Source organism: Lolium rigidum, unplaced genomic scaffold, assembly GCF_022539505.1.
Source record: "Lolium rigidum isolate FL_2022 unplaced genomic scaffold, APGP_CSIRO_Lrig_0.1 contig_47561_1, whole genome shotgun sequence".
NCBI lineage: Eukaryota > Viridiplantae > Streptophyta > Magnoliopsida > Poales > Poaceae > Lolium > Lolium rigidum.
The window spans coordinates 1-11,137 of record NW_025900693.1 but is presented as its reverse complement, the minus strand read 5'-3'; the positions used below and the strand labels follow the sequence as shown (position 1 = coordinate 11,137).

Here is an 11,137-nt window from a genome sequence, read left to right as displayed (position 1 = left end):
TCCTGTCAGCTGACCGACAGGAAAACACCGTCAGGACTAATCTGACAGGGAAATTTTCAATGCCTGACGGTTGGCCGACAGGAATTATTTTCCTGGCGGTTATTCTTGCTCCCAGGAAAATATCAGCGTCAGGTTTACAAAGTGTTGTTTTCTATGTCAGGTAACCTACAGGGAAATGTCCGTTTTCCTGACCTGTTCCTTCCCTACATGAAAATGCTACCGCGCTGTGAAGGATAATAATCTGCATGGCGCTAAACTGCTCTCAAGAAACAAATCTGAGCATAATCCACATCATACAGTACAAAATTATTCAGTAAATACACTCGGCCAACTATCCAATTCATATTCAAGTACACTCATCCAGAATCAATCTATAAATAAGATTGTAACAATCCACTAAAACATGTTCCAACAAATGATAATTGACATATACAGACTTGCCCAAAAGAGGGTAATAAATGTGCCACAAATACATGAGATCGCCACTGTAATTTGCATCCAGCACACTGCACATGGCAGTACAATTTAACACAAATTACATGAATTTCTAAGTCATACAAGTTCATGATAAGTAACAACACCTACATACATATATCTTCCCTGTTTCTCATCCATCGCATTCCACTAACATTGAATGCAACAAGAGATCCAACATACCATAAGAGTGTCAATAATTAGTTGAAGTGCAGGTACACTTGTGAGATCCTCCTCCAGAAGCACAGTTGCTCTCACCATCGTTGCTACCTACAACATTGCCATGGCCAAAGAGAACAATTTTCAAAATGGAACAACACATAAGACATTTACAAAAAGAACTTGCCAATGATGTACAGCCCTGGCACTAGTAAACAAGGAAAGGCATCACTATCTACAGAGTACTCGATGCAAAGATCCTTTTTCTTAGAAAGCTTCTTTTTGCAATAACCTTGTATCGTTAACACAGTTTACCTTACCAGGCTGCACCAACAGGGAACCTATATAAATTTGTATTGCTATATATAGCTGTTAAGGATCAGCATTATATAAATTTTACAAGCTTAATCTCACAGCCAGATCATCCAAGACACTTTGTTACACATGACGTTTCAGATGTTCTATATATAAGTACTAATGGAGGTTCTGGTAAAGAATCCTAACATGATAGAAACAAAAATAGGACTGGCATAAGATATACGACACAAGGATTGTAATTCGATACACGTTCAAGGATTATAAGCCAGGGACAGTATGTTCTAGAGTACTACTAGTAAGCTATAGAAATTCTTCAAATTTAGCTGTCTTTTTGTGAACACATCATCTGCACCAAGTTTTATGAGATTCTTTGTTGCTTTTTCTGACGAGGCCTACAAATTTTTTTACTTTGAGTTACAGGCCTACAACACTTCGGTTACAAAGGGAAACAAACAATTAACTTGAGAAAGATAAAGTAATCTGAAAGTAGAGCAAGTGCTTCACAACTATGCAAATTAAATGACCATGAAACTATTTAGTTTCCCAATGGCAGTTTCCTATGAGCCTTGGCTAGCTAGCCATGCCTACCTTTTCTTGCTTCCAGTCATGTTGAAGTGGCAGGGAGATTGCAGTAAGAAAGCAGAGTATCTCTGCTAAAAAATCAGAGCAGAATTTTCCGGTGCAGATTAGAATCCGTTGTTTGAACCTGGCATCAGAAGAGTGTCAGCAGAGTTGGTTTATTTATACTTAAGGAAAGCTGAATCTCCAATAAGAAAAAAAACAAAGCAGATGCCGAGAGACCAGCACTAGGTTCTTGACCCTCTTCAAATCGGCACATACTTTCAAGTGTAACTTGGTACAGATAGGAGTATTCAAATCTACTCACTTCATAAACTCAGAGATAGGTAATATCATACACGTATATTCAGCAATTGTATGGTATGCTGATTACATTCTCTAGCTGAGTCAATAGTAGAATACCTTCTCACTACACGGAGGCACCATGACTTTTCTCAGCTTGCTGCAAACAAAATGTAAGTGCCTTTTGCAGCATTAGTTAGTCTCCAAAGAATTTTTTACATGTAGTAATTGTCTTCTCTTGCCTTGTTTTTCATGTACAGTACTAATAACGCACCTACATTAACACCTAAATCTATGAGCTACAAGATAGAACAAAGTTGTTTCTTCCATCGTGAAAACTAAAATGAAACAACGCACTGAAAATTCAAAAGGCCCTCATTTTCTCCCAGTTATGAGTAATAATTTCACCAATGACCATGATTGATACTTACCACACCAAAACAAAGCTCGTGCACGGAGTTGTGTTGGCAGGTTGCGCTGGAGGAGGTCAGAAGAGATGGGAGGTGGGCGTCGATTGCTGACGGAGGTGGGGGCAGCCGGCGTCCGTGTAGGTCGGAGGAGAAGGGGGTGGGCGGCGCTCACGGAAGTAGGTGGGAGCAGGCAGCTGTGGGAGGTCGGAAGAGATTCGAGGTGGCAGAAGGGAGTGGTGGAGGTCTGAGATAGGATCTTGTGGCCGGCGGCCGCGGATGGATCTGGTGGCCGGCGGCCGGGATCTGGTAGCCGGCGACCGCGGATATGGATCTGGACGTCGGAGGAGGGGGGCTGGCGGCACAGGAGGCGGCGACAATGGCGAGGAGATCGGAGGCGGCGGCGGCGATGCGCGTTGAAGACTAGAGAAAATGGGGAAATTTTCTAGGGCGTTGCCTTATGTCGTACTATTTTGTTTTTCGCGCGAAGTTTCCAGTGTTGGCGCGGAGAGGGAAAATTTCAGCGCGAACTACGTTTCATGGCGGGTTGGCTCTAATCTTTTTTCCTGTGAGCTGACCAGAACACAGGAAAACCTGTTATCCTGAGATCCACTTCGGGCCTCACAGGAAAATTCATAGCTGAGAGGAAAATATCGGTTTCTGGTAGTGTAATCTACCCCTCGCTCGTTCTCTACATGCACAGCCGGTTTTTGCTCGCAGTTTCTGTCCGCCGTCGAGCAATGGTGCGGCCGACGCCGTCAAGCTCGTGCTTGTCCCCCTCCGCACTGTCTTCCTCCACCTCTCACAGACCACCAGAGCGCAGCCGCAGCAGCTCTCTCCCCCCTATCGCTGGGAGAAGCGAGTTCCGGCCCGTGCCGAGCATGGAGAAGCACACTCCCGTCTCCCTCCGCTCTCCCTCTTTCTCGTCCTTATTTTTGAGAAATACTGCGAGTCCTGACCACCCTCGGTATGCCCTGCAGCTCGTCCAAATCATGTCGCCGTCGAGCCCGAAGTCTACGTCGCTGTCGGCGTCGCGTCGTGGGTGTCGTCGTCGGGGTCCTCGCCTGCAGGACCGCCTCGAGCTCCTGCGTCGCCCTGACCTCGGCTGCACCTCCACGCCGTCTCCTTCGCCTCCAAGTCGTCACCGGTGAGCCCTCCTTGCCCTGCTCCGTCGGCCATGCGCGGCGGTGCTTCCAGTTCCTGGTCGACGCGATGAGCGCGTCGAGAGCCGTCGCTGCATGCATGCAGGCCCGTCCCTGCATGGCCAGCAGCCGATCTCTCAACTCACAAACTAGCTAGCTCTCTCTGTAGTTGTTTCACACAACACACGTACATAAGTACACGAGTGGTTTTGGTGACTAGCTGATTCGCACAGCCTAGTCTTTTCTCTTTCACTCTATAACTTGGTGATTACAAGTCTGATACATACAAGATGTAAATAGACAGCTAACCCTGCCACTAACTCCACGCTCACCACTAACTGCACGAGCTAGTCTACTGGAGCATGCACACACGACTAACTCGCTTAGCCACTACTGACGCTGAGATCCACAGGACTCGGACACACACGGTACAGCTAGTTTTCTTGACTGATTAAATCTGACGGACTCGACTACCTAACATGCAGACTTCTGGATTCATGCGGTATCGTTTCACGCCGCTCTCGCCATGCATCCCAGCTGAAGCCATCAGCTATACGTGTCTCACACACATCTGCATACCTATGATACTGACTCATACTAGCTACATGCAATACAGAAGTAAAGATGCAGATACATATATTAAGATTAGACCCAACACAGACCGCGCGCCCTGGGCCGTTTAACCGCCGCCGTCTCCCGCGCACGCCCGTGGTGGCAGCGGGCCGGTCTGGTGCTGCACGGCCCAGACCTGGCCGATTTGGCCCGGCTCCCTTTCCCATTTTCTTTCCTGCTAAAATGCACAGATGTATCTGCTTCAGGTTTCAATCCACTAAAAATTCCACACTCAACCAAATGGCATGATTCAAATTTCTGCCGGTTGCTAAACAAATTACTAACCATCTACACCTGCATGTACGTGGTTTTATGTTAGGGATTTCTGCTGATAATTATTTACCTGAAATGATGCTTTTGTAGTTTTTAAATTATTGTGAGAGTTATGCAAGCCTTCTTGCAGTGAGACCAATTTTGTTAGAGAGTAGATATTTGTAGCTTTGTTTTGGTATAGGTTACCCTAGCAGGAGTTTCCTGGATTTTGTTTGGTTAGCAAAGTAAAATTTATCTAGAGAGCCCTTCAATGATTTTTAATTCAAAAATTACACATGTTCTTGAAGCAAATCCAAGGGCTACTGGTAGATGTAGTTATAGGGAACTATTGTGCAAAAGGGAATATTTTTCAGAGTGGTAGTTTAATTCTGGGATTTTATTACTGAAACAGTATACCTTTTCAGTATTTGATTTTTGTAAATTAGTTTACAAATCAGGAAAATGCCAAACCAGTGGGGTTGGATCACATTTAACCATAGCTATCTAGGGGTATGATTGGTTTTGGTTGGTGATGCTCTGATACTGGTGTGCCTAGCTATTTGTGTGCTCTGGTTTCTGTCTCATTTAAATTTTCTAAATTATTTAAAAAATTATTTGCAAGTGATTCTTGTGCAAGTGTGTTATAAATTTTGTTAGCTTTCAGTAGGTATGCTGCATGCAGTTTTGTGACTTACATAAAGATTTAGGCCATTTAAATGGTTCCTAAGTCATTTCTGGTTTTATAAAAAAATCACAAGTTTTGTTTTAAAAACCCTAAATTAGTGAATCCACTTTCTAGTAGCTTTTTATTGTGAATCTTTACATACTGTGATTTTACCAAATTTTTGTGTGAACTATTCTGGAATGGTTTGTTGATTTGGCGTGTTGCTTGTTTCTTTTTATTTTGCGACGCTAGATTCGAACACCGCCGGAAATAAAGGAGGAGGTGAATTTGGAGGATTTGAGGAAGAAGGCCAGGGACACTTTGCCAACCAAGGCAAGCCACCTCTTGATGCATCTCTGATCCTATATATCTTACTCTTGCATTACTGTAGGTTTTATAAAGTGCATGTCTTCTTATTTTCATTTCGGTGGTTAGTGCCACCCGGAGTTTTATTAATCCACCCTTAGGGTGCAGCCCTCGTTGGTACCTACTGAACACATCTCTAGTAGTGATATGGTGCTTATCACCTTGTCATCCTTGTCGCCATTTTTCGAAGAAGAATTGGACTATAGGTTGGGAGCCCTGGAAAAATGTTTACGAAAATGTTTTCCCGAAAAGTATTATTTCGAAAACCTTGGGATGGGTTAGCCCTGCCCAAGTGTGGTTTTTGGTGAAACACAAAAAGGTTTATGAAAGATATTGCTGGAGGCAAATGGAGATGGAAAAATGGTTTTCGAGAAACCTTGGTGACCATAGTACGAAACCGGACCTAGCCAGTACAACCACATTACCCTTTAGTGGGACGGGGCGTAGTGTAGTAGTTTGTCTCGCCTTAGTTTGGGTCCTGCAAATGTAAGGGGTAGTCCGAGCATGGACACCTATCGACCGTGGCCTTCCCGACGAACCGGGAACGCCTTTCCATTGCGTATCGATGGCGGGGGTACAACCTATGAGCTCCCATTGAATAATGCCCCGCAGCTTGGTCGCGGCATTCCGGAGGGTCGAGCTGGTCGGGGAATTTGCTACTCCCGGGTAAACGACCCCTCGGACTCCGGTGTTGGGAGGTACAACTCTAGGCGGCATGTCTTAGGCTAAGGCGAGCGAGCGAAAAACTACGATCGGGTACTTGTCGTGACATATGTTATTATGCGGGGATGACGCCCGCACGATGAGTATTCGGATCTTGTGGGGAAAGTGTACAACCTCTCGCGAGTGTAAATCTATTCGAATAGCCGTGTCCGCGGTTATGGACATGGGAATGGCGGTACGTGGCATTAGAGGAAAGTGTTGTTTTCTCCAAACTGTTTTCGAAAGTGATTATTTCGGGAAGTTTATACCAAGTGGGCGGTGAAAAAGTACCGCGAGGTACGGTGGAAAGTTGGAAAGGAAATGGCCATATGAGATGGCTGAAATTAAATTGGGTCACCCTTACCTATTAGTCTGCAAATGAAATGGTTTACCAAAAAGTTTTCAACAAAGTTATGGAAATGTCTTATTCTCGAGAGGAACCACCTCTCGCTCCTTGTAACCCTAGAATAGTGCCTGATCCTTGCTACTGCCAAATATGCATATCCTTTACTTCTCTCTAAGGTGGTTTGCGAGTACAATTCATAATGTACTCATGGCTTTGTCCCTGGCTATTTACTTGGCCAGACTTGGTGGAGTTCGACAGATGAAGAAGAAGCTGACGACGTCTATGCGAGCTAGGAACGTCTTCCCAGTCAGTTGCCTGTAGGGTTATGGCATGACTTGGGCCATGCGAACGCTTTCGTCTGAAGTATTTCTGCTGTGTGATTCTTGATCTCCTGCCATTGCGGCTCTTATGTAAGTATTGGTCATGTGACATGTTGTAATCTTTTTATTCGGTACTGTAATGGATGATGTATTTGATACCAGTTCGGTTATGCTTTCACGACACACTGATCATGGGATCGTGAATGTGTATGCATAACGGGTGTTTCGGACAGCTAGTCCGGGGCCCCACACAATGTTTCTACTCCTAGTGCAAAGCGCGCAAAATTACCTGAAACTGCTAAAACTGCTGAAACTGCCTGTGATAAAACTGCTGAAATTTTTTCCAACCTTGGGGATGATAATCCCATTGCTTTAGATTGTAATGATTTAGATTTTGATGATTGCCACATCTCTGAAGTTATAAAGTTCTTGCAAAAACTTGCTAAGAGTCCCAATGCTAGCGCTGTAAACTTGGTTTTCACAAAACATATTACAAATGCTCTCATAAAAGCTAGAGAAGAAAAACTAAAACTTGAAACTTCTATTCCTAGAAAGCTAGAGGATGGTTGGGAGCCCATCATTAAAATGAGGGTCAAAGATTTTGATTGTAATGCTTTATGTGATCTTGGTGCAAGTATTTCTGTTATGCCTAAGAAAGTCTATGATATGCTTGACTTGCCACCATTGAAAAATTGTTATTTGGATGTTAATCTCGCTGATAATGCTAAAAAGAAACCTTTGGGAAAAGTTGATAATGTTCATATTATGGTTAACAATAACCTTGTCCCCGTTGATTTTGTTGTCTTGGATATTGAATGCAATGCATCTTGCCCCATTATATTGGGAAGACCTTTTCTTCGAACCGTTGGTGCCACTATTGATATGAAGGAAGGTAATATTAAATATCAATTTCCTCTCAAGAAAGGTATGGAACACTTCCCTAGAAAGAGAATGAAGTTACCTTATGATTCTATCATTAGCACAAATTATGATGTTGATGCTTCATCTCTTGATAATACTTGATATACACTTTCTGCGCCTAGCTGAAAGGCGTTAAAGAAAAGCGCTTATGGGAGACAACCCATGTTTTTACTACAGTACTTTATTTTATATTTGTGTCTTGGAAGTTGTTTACTACTGTAGCAACCTCTCCTTATCTTAGTTTTATGTTTTGTTGTGCCAAGTAAAGTCTTTGATAGAAAAGTAAGTACTAGATTTGGATTACTGCGCGAGTTCCGCATTTCTTTGTCTGTCACGAATCTGGGTCTATCTCCTCGTAGGTAGCTCGGAAAATTAAGCCAATTTACGAGCATGATCCTCGGATATGTACGCAACTTTCATTCAATTTGAGCATTTTCGTTTGAGCAAGTCTGGTGGCCTAATAAAATCCATCTTTACGGATCGTTCGTTTTGACAGATTCTGCCTTTTATTTTGCATTGCCTCTTTTGCTATGTTGGATGAATTTCTTTGATCCATTAATGTCCAAGTAGATTTATGCAATGTCCAGAAGTGTTAAGAATGATTGTGTCACCTCTGAACATGTGAATTTTTATTATGCACTAACCCTCTAATGAGTTGTTTCGAGTTTGGTGTGGAGGAAGTTTTCAAGGATCAAGAGAGGAGTATGATGCAATATGATCAAGGAGAGTGAAAGCTTTAAGCTTGGGGATGCCCCGGTGGTTCACCCCTGCATATTCTAAGAAGACTCAAGCGTCTAAGCTTGGGGATGTCCAAGGCATCCCCTTCTTCATCGACAACATTATCAGGTCCCTCCCCTGAAACTATATTTTTATTCCATCACATCTTATGCACTTTGCTTGGAGCGTCGGTTTGTTTTTGTTTTTTTGTTTTGTTTGAATAAAATGGATCCTAGCATTCACTTTGTGGGAGAGAGACACGCTCCGCTGTAGCATATGGACAAATATGTCCTAGGTCTCTACTCATAGTATTCATGGCGAAGTTTCTTCTTCGTTAAATTGTTATATGGTTGGAATTGGAAAATGATACATTTAGTAACTCTAAAATGTCTTGGATAATTTGATACTTGGCAATTGTTGTGCTCATGTTTAAGCTCTTGCATCATATACTTTGCACCCATTAATGAAGAAATACTTAGAGCTTGCTAATTTGGTTTGCATATTTGGTTTCTCTAGAGTCTAGATAACATCTAGTATTGAGTTTTGAACAACAAGGAAGACGGTATGGAGTCTTATAATGTTTACCATATGTCTTTTATGTGAGTTTTGCTGTACCGTTCATCCTTGTGTTTGTTTCAAATAACCTTGCTAGCCTAAACCTTGTATCGAGAGGGAATACTTCTCATGCATCCAAAATACTTGAGCCAACTACTATGCCATTTGTGTCCACCATACCTACCTACTACATGGTATTTATCCGCCATTCCAAAGTAAATTGCTTGAGTGCTACCTTTAAAATTCCATCATTCACCTTTGCAATATATAGCTCATGGGACAAATAGCTTAAAAACTATTGTGGTATTGAATATGTACTTATGCACTTTATCTCTTATTAAGTTGCTTGTTGTGCGATAACCATGCTTACGGGGACGCCATCAACTATTCTTTGTTGAATATCATGTGAGTTGCTATGCATGTCCGTCTTGTACTGAAGCAAGAGAGATCTACCACCTTCATGGTTGGAGCATGCATATTGTTAGAGAAGAACTTTGGGCCGCTAACTAAAGCCATGATTCATGGTGGAAGTTTCGGTTTGGACATATATCCTCAATCTCATATGAGAATAATAATTGTTGCCACATGCTTATGCATTAAAGAGGAGTCCATTATCTGTTGTCCATGTTGTCCCGGTATGGATGTCTAAGTTGAGAATAATCAAAAGCGAGAAATCCAAAATGCGAGCTTTCTCCTTAGACCTTTGTACGAAGCGGCATGGAGGTACCCCATTGTGACACTTGGTCAAAACATGTGCATTGCAAAGATCCGGTAGTCCAAGTTAATTAGGACAAGGTGCGGGCACTATTAGTATACTATGCATGAGACTTGCAACTTGTAAGATATAATGTACATAACTCATATGCTTTATTACTACCGTTGACAAAATTGTTCCATGTTTTCAAAATAAAAGCTCTAGCACAAATATAGCAATCGATGCTTTCCTCTTTGAAGGACCATTCTCTTTACTTTTATGTTGAGTCAGTTCACCTATCTCTCTCCACCTCAAGAAGCAAACACTTGTGTGAACTGTGCATTGATTCTTACATATTTGCATATTGTACTTGTTATAGTACTCTATGTTGACAATTATCCATGAGATATACATGTTACAAGTTGAAAGCAACCGCTGAAACTTAATCTTCCTTTGTGTTGCTTCAATGCCTTTACTTTGATTTATTGCTTTATGAGTTAACTCTTATGCAAGACTTATTAATACTTGTCTTGAAGTACTATTCATGAAAAGTCTTTGCTTTATGATTCACTTGTTTACTCATGTCATTACCATTGTTTTGATCGCTGCATCCACTACATATGTTTACAAATAGGATGATCAAGGTTATGATGGCATATCACTTCAGAAATTATCTTTGTTATCGTTTTACCTGCTCGGGACGAGCAGAACTAAGCTTGGGGATGCTTGATACGTCTCCGACGTATCGATAATTTCTTATGTTCTATGCCATATTATTGATGATACCTACATGTTTTATGCACACTTTATGTCATATTCGTGCATTTTCCGGAACTAACCTATTAACAAGATGCCGAAGTGCCGGTTCTGTTTTACGCTGTTTTTGGTTTCGAAATCCTAGTAACGAAATATTCTCGGAATTGGACGAAACGAAGACCCGGGGGCCTATTTTTCCACGGAGCTTCCGGAAGACCGAAGAGCATACGAAGTGGGGCCACGAGGTGGCGACACCACATGGCGGCGCGGCCAAGGGGGGCCGCGCCGCCCTGTGGTGTGGGCCCCTCGTTAGCCCCGGACTCGCCCTTCCGCCTACTTAAAGCCTCCGTCGCGAAACCCTAAGGCGAAAAAACCACGATACGGAAAACCTTGCGAGACGCCGCCGCCGCCGATCCCATCTCGGGGGATTACTGGAGATCTCCTCCGGCACCCTGCCGGAGAGGGGATTCATCTCCGGGAGGACTCTACACCGCCATGGTCGCCTCTGGAGTGATGAGTGAGTAGTTCACCCCTGGACTATGGGTCCATAGCGGTAGCTAGATGGTTGTCTTCTCCTCATTGTGCTTCATTGTCGGATCTTGTGAGCTGCCTAACATGATCAAGATCATCTATCCGTAATTCTATATGTTGTGTTTGTCGGGATCCGATGGATAGAGAATACCATGTCATGTTAATTATCAAGTTATTACATATGTGTTGTTTATGATCTTGCATGCTCTCCGTTACTAGTAGAGGCTACGGCCAAGTTTTTGCTTTTAACTCCAAGAGGGAGTATTTATGCTCGATAGTGGGTTCATGCGCATTGACACATGGGACGGTGACGGAAAGTTCTAAGGTTGTGTTGTGTTGT

General features: G+C 42.9%; 1 long non-coding RNA gene across 2 annotated transcripts; it reads right to left on the bottom strand.

Annotated features, from left to right (window-relative positions):
• Window positions 1-351: 351 nt before the first annotated feature.
• On the bottom strand, window positions 352-2,264 carry LOC124681587. 2 transcript variants are annotated; one of them, XR_006995938.1, is made up of 3 exons: window positions 2,244-2,264; window positions 1,540-1,657; window positions 352-744 (listed from the first exon to the last, which is right to left on the bottom strand). It is a non-coding gene; the product is annotated as an uncharacterized LOC124681587 (long non-coding RNA). The 2 variants fall into 2 exon arrangements; XR_006995937.1 differs by lacking the exon at window positions 2,244-2,264 and adding an exon at window positions 1,933-1,971.
• Window positions 2,265-11,137: the final 8,873 nt, after the last annotated feature.